Genomic DNA, 6,183 nt, shown 5'->3' with positions numbered 1-6,183 from the left:
CTTAGGCACACAGCAAATTAATAAGCATTTATTCAAGAAAATCTCCTAGATGTTGCTAGAACAGTGGAAGTCTGTGTCCTTTGAGCCAGAGCTAGCTCCTATTCCGTCCGCCAGCTCCACGTCACAGGAGATCTTCTCCATGTCACAAGACCAAGAACACGGACTCCTTTTCAGCTCCACTCCCAGCCAAAGATGTAGGATTACACCCCAGGAAAAGGTGATTGCCAGCAGACCTCATCCCCAGACCCCACCCCTCTAAGTAAAGGAAAGTAGGACGCCATCTCACATCCAGGGGACAAGATGAGATGTTTCAACAATGTTGATGTTTAGACAACTAGGAAGATACGCGAAAAAATAAAGTTAGATTCATTTCCCACGTCACGTACCAAAATAAATTCCAAATAAGACAAAAGCTTTAATGTAAATAAAAATAAAACCACACAAAAACATAAAATAACATTAAAGAATTTCTTTAAAACCTGGAAGTAAGGGCAACCTTTTTATTTCTGAAAATCCGGAATCCATCAAGTATTAACATTTTATCACATACAAATTAAAAATTTCTACATGGCAAAAAATAAGGTATTTGAATCTAAAGACATATAACAAATTGGAAGGCAGACATTTGTAATCATATCACAGATAACGAATGAATCTCTCTGTATAGGAAGCTTTAGATGTGAAGAAGGAAAAGATTAACAACAGAAAAGGATTCAAAGATAAACAGTTCTCAGAAAAATTCAAATAATTTTTTTGATAGATGTCAACGTCAGTTATAAAATGAGAAAGGCATTTAAATTACCATGAAATACCATTTTTCACCTTTAGATTGGCAAGAACTGAAAGTTTTATAATATATCCCATCAGTAAGGCTGTGGAGTGTAAGCTTTTACCACCTCTATTGAGGGCAATTAGTATCTATCAAAGTTACGAATACCTGTAATATTTGACACAGCACTCCCACTTTGGGGGTTATACAACATACTTGAACATGTGTAAAATAATGTATGCATAAGTGCATTTATCAAAACTATTAACTATTAACAAAAGATTCAAAATAATTTTATTCTTCAATCTTGGACTAGTTAAGTAAATTATTGTCTAAGTTCAATGGAATGCTACGTCTTCATTTTAAAAATAAAGTCTACATATTGACTCATACGAAATATTATTTAGAGAAAAAGGTTTAAAACAGCGTGTTTAATAAACTGTCCTTGCTATAAAAAGAGAAAACATAAAGTTATACATTTATTTTTGCTTGCATATGCCAACAGAAACCATAGAAGAATGCAAAAGAAACTAGTAACATCAGTAGCCTAAGGATGTGGCCATGGGAACTGACATGGAGACAATTATGAGATTAGGAGGAAGACTTTTCAATGTATACTTTTAAATTTTTTAGATATTTAGCCATGTGCATTGATTTCCTACTTAAAAAAAACCCCAAATTTTAAAATAAAAGATACAACATAAAAGTAAAGATAATATAGATCAAATCATCCCTTCTCCCTGGCCCAGTCACCACTCCTTCCTCTACAGAAATACGCACCTACAGAGAATTTTTGAAATCCTCTAGAGAAATACACATCTACAGAGAAGTTTTACAAAAATAAAAATAAAAAAGCAAGAGGCAAAGCAGGGTTTATTACTAGCTGAAATGCCTTTGCCGCCCCAACCCCCACAGGCTGAACTACGTGGAGAAATTGTCCAGCCTTGCACAGACACCGAAATGGGCTCCTCCTCTTGAAAGCAATTCTGAACCTCAGTATTACACTGGCCCAGAACACAAACACGGGAAGCAGGGAGAGAAGAGGAATAACAATGTCTCCAAAAACTGGGGTTAACCTAGGCCTTCCCAAGCTAGAGAAGAAGTTGAGCACCAGGCTGCCACAGCTAGTAGGGCGCAGGCCCTGGCCCGTGAAACTCCCCGTTTCTCCCAAGAAATGTCTGAAGGGAGGTCAGTGTCTGCTCAGTGATCTTGCCCTTGCACTCAGAATGAGAAGCTTCTGATTTTTACCTTTTCGAGGCCCCACCTGTAAACAATGTAAACCAATCAGGTATCACAAAACCTGAACACCATGCCTTACTTTGGGGAAAAGAATTTTATTGCTCTTGATCTACACTCAGCTCTTGCAGAGAAGTGGGAGCGTGGCAGACACAAAGGGGTTAGAGGAAGAGCCCTGTGCTTACCGGGGAGGCTACTGTGGGGTTTCGGAGGCCAAGTTCAGGAGTTTATCCAGCACAGAAGGCAGCGGTTTAATGCCTCTTATCAATATATATTTACACATATAACCTACATGCATTGAATCTATAATGTGCATACATTTCTTGTACTTGGAAATATCTAATATTAAACCAAGGAGAAATATAATTATAGATAATATAATACACACAGTTACAGCATACATTCTAGATGAAGCATTTTTGCATGCTAGGGTAGACACAAAACCTGTTTGCTATGAGGCCCTGGCAGTCTGTGCATCTATCCAGTCATTTGCATACTGTTAAATAACACTTTTGCAGTAAAACTAGAAGGCAATAAAGCTGTATCCATGTGTTTTCTAACCTGTTTGACCGATGCTGCCATAAGAACTTCAGAGACTGAATATTTGTGTGGCTCTCAATTTACATAAATTAGAAGTTTAAACATAGGATAATGGTAATAATTTATGTCATCTAACAACTATCTAAAGTCTTTGGAATATAAGATCTCTGGATAGCCAAAACTTCTAATTAATTGAGGATTACAACTTTAATTAACAATAATTTTTTTAAATAATTTAAATATTTTGGGTGAAAATCTTTTTAAACAATTTTCAAAGCCTAAAAGCTTTGAATTTGGTTGATAATTTATAAGTCAACACTATGAATACTGGGTTACATATAATAGATATAATCTATGTCATATACACGTATACACAATAGATATGATGAGGTCTGTTAAAGTATGTGGGGTTATTTTCATTGGTCTATTTTTCCACTTTGTGAGTTTTTCTCTCCCTTTCCTTACTGTCAGTGTCCTCATGTAGCAGCTTTTCTCCTTATTTCTAATGTTCTCATTTTACACCTAATACAGGCTTTGAAATTACATATTGAAGCTTCTTTAAGTAGTATGTAACCTAAGATTGGGCCTTGAAATAAGGGCGAAGGAGATCACTTTCAAGCCACGTGTGTGAGATTTGAATGCCGGCCCTAGAGACGCTGCTTTGGCTGTATGCAGGTTTGTTTGTTGCTTCCTGCTTTAGGCTACCTCTAAAGAAGAGTTTTTTCTGGTAAGAGTTTGGGTTAGATTCAACATAACCTTAGAAGAAATGGCTACCCTATTTTATTTATGCTTTGCTTTTTTTACAAAAAAGAAATTTTATTAAAATTTATATAAAATCACATGATAAAATATTTTTTAAAAAAAGAAAAGAGAAAAGTGAGGTCTTTGAAATGTAAGACAAAAGGCAAGAGCAGACAGAGCCTCATCACACAACGCAAGCCAACAACCCTCCACCTTTGCCAGAGACAACGAACAAAGTTGGTTTTACGCTTTGTAGTCCATCCAAAAAGCTAACAAAACCCGTATCATTACTTAGTGTAAATAAAAGAATTGCTTCAGTAAAGCACAAGTTTTTCAGATAATGAGTGCAGAAAACAATTACTTCTTAGTTACTCCTCAAGAAATCACTGTGAAATGTAAAAATAACGTCCTCAGCAATGACTTTACAAGAAACCCAAAGATGAGTTTTAATAGCATAATTCGATGAAAAATAATTGTACAGGAAAAGAAAACATTACAGCTCTCCAGAAACACAAAATTGCGCATTCCAAAGCACAACCACTGATGGTCTGTGGCTGCTCCTGGTGGCCCAATGGCACTATCTGTGACAGTGTTGGATGCACACAGGTGGTCATCTCTCAGTAAAGTGTGAGTCACTCAGCACCTCAAGTCACTGAAGGGCGCCTGACAGACCCTAGGCCCTCCTAGCCCCACATCTCAGTCTTGGTTCCTCAATACGTCCGCTAAGTCTTGATTTCAGCAGATGAAAACACAGTATTCCAAATATGATTACTCACCATAGGATTGAGAACAAAGGAAATAGAGACAAATTAATAAAAAGAAACAAAATAACTAGTAAAGGCATTACTGTCAGTGGTTGGTGGTTAATGAGCGAGTGACCTGGATGAGGACTAATGATTGCTAAAGGCCTGCTCCAGGACACAGAGCCGGGAAAGTGGAAGACAATCCAACACAAAAACAGCACTACCCTTTCTTGCCTGTGACAGCAAGCCAAAATGTCAACACCAACTCTTTAACTTTCCTTTCCATATAAGCAAGCAGCATTAGCATTTCTCTAGAGGAAAGGATAACAAATAGTTCATAACGAGGTAAGATTTGGAATTAAAAACATAAACTGGTGTGGTTCGACAAAGCCAGATTATTCAGTGCAAACACTACATCAATTGTCAGCTGAGTGAAAAGATAACCCAATCTCCAATGCCCAGGGCCTGGAATTACACCCTGCAAGGTATTGTGCATCGATTTCCTCTGTGTCAGAGAAAGGAACAGTTTAGCCTTGACACCAAGACAAAACACCAAGGTATTTGTCTGCACACACAAATACCTAAAAGTAACCTAAAAGTCTATTCATGTCCTCAGCCCACTTTTGATGGGATTGTTTGTTTGTTTCTTGCTAATTTGTTTGAGTTCATTGTAGATTCTGGATATTAGTCCTTGATCAGATGTATAGATTGCGAAGATTTTCTCCCACTCTATGGGTTGTCTGATTACTCTGCTAACTATTCCTTCTGTCATGCAAAAGTTCTTTAGTTTAATTAGGTCCCAGCTATTTATCTTTGTTTTTATTGCATTTGCTTTTGGGTTCTTGTTCATGAAATCCTTGCCTAAGCCAATGTCTAGAAGGGTTTTTCTGATGTTTTCTTTTAGAATTTTTATAGTTTCTTGTCTTAGATTTAAGTCCTTCATCCATCTTGAGTACCAATTGTTCCTCAATAACCTATGGAAATAAAAACTTAAAAAAATACAAAAATACAAAATAAAAGTAACTTAGCATTCAATTGCAGTATGTCTGAACTTCTTGGAAAGATGAATGCCTTTCAATTATTAAAATTAATTTTTAATTATATATCTGAAAAGTATTATTAATAAAGATTCCTTGAACTTAGCAGTTATAGTTCCAGAGAAAGACTGCCAGGTGTACAGCTCTTAGAATGTAAGCCACTAAGATGCAGAGACTGTATCTGTGCAAATCACTTTGTTCAATATCAAAAGCATGTCAGCAAGAAGTGAAATATTTACAAATACTTTTTTGATGAAAACGACAAGGAATCAGGACCCTCGATTAGAAGAGATGAATATCTAAGTCGAACCAGCTATCTTAGAAAAGAACTTGGGAGCACCCCTTACCAAATGTTGGGAGAACAGAAGCACAGCTGGGCCTTGAGCTAGCGCCAGCATCTGAAAAGGGGCCAGGACTCTCTGTCTCTAAGTCTCTCATTCCCACTTTCTTGGTGTCTTGGCTTCATCTCCAAACCAAAATCCTTTTCTTCCCTAGAGCAGGAAATAAAACTCCGCTAGTTCTCTGCTAGCATCAAGCTAAGCTGAGGTGTAAAAACTCTTCTTTTACTTAGTTCTGTGCACGGACAGAATCATCTGCCTACTCGTGACCAATCTGGTATTGGGGGTGTGACATTCTGATCACCCAGGTTGGGTCAAGTGCCTACCCTCAACATGGGAGGCAGAGATTTATGAGTTGGGTGAGGAAAGAGAAGTAGTTCCAGCAAAGGAAAGGAAAATGCACTGAACTACAGAAATGGGGAGAAGCAATGAATATTAAAAGAAACAGACTTACGTTAGGAGAAAATGGCAAAACTAGGGTAGATTCCCATATATCTCAGCAGGGTACTAGAGAGCCCCACGTGTTAATACACAAGAATACATTCTATGGAAGATGTTATTATTATCTGTATGAAACTGGATGCCCACTGGAATTTGTACATGAATGCACAGTGCAGTCACTCACGACCACAAATTCTGCAGTAGAGCTTCCCACATGTGGGGCAATTCCAGGGATCCGCACATCCCTATAATGGATCCAGAGTGTAATGGATATGGATAAGCCGTGCCCTGGGAAAACTGCCTTTAAGATCATGGTATCTGCCCTGCCAGGGAAGTAT

At 37.6% G+C, this 6,183-nt stretch overlaps 1 pseudogene; it reads right to left on the bottom strand.

The window, feature by feature from the left end:
• Nucleotides 1–6,001: 6,001 nt before the first annotated feature.
• LOC112424042 (U1 spliceosomal RNA) lies at nucleotides 6,002–6,183 on the bottom strand (annotated as a pseudogene).

This window comes from Macaca nemestrina, chromosome 3 (genome assembly GCF_043159975.1).
Source record: "Macaca nemestrina isolate mMacNem1 chromosome 3, mMacNem.hap1, whole genome shotgun sequence".
In the NCBI taxonomy this organism is placed as follows: domain Eukaryota; kingdom Metazoa; phylum Chordata; class Mammalia; order Primates; family Cercopithecidae; genus Macaca; species Macaca nemestrina.
Note: the sequence above shows the minus strand (reverse complement) of the source record. Positions and strands in the feature narration are given on the sequence as shown.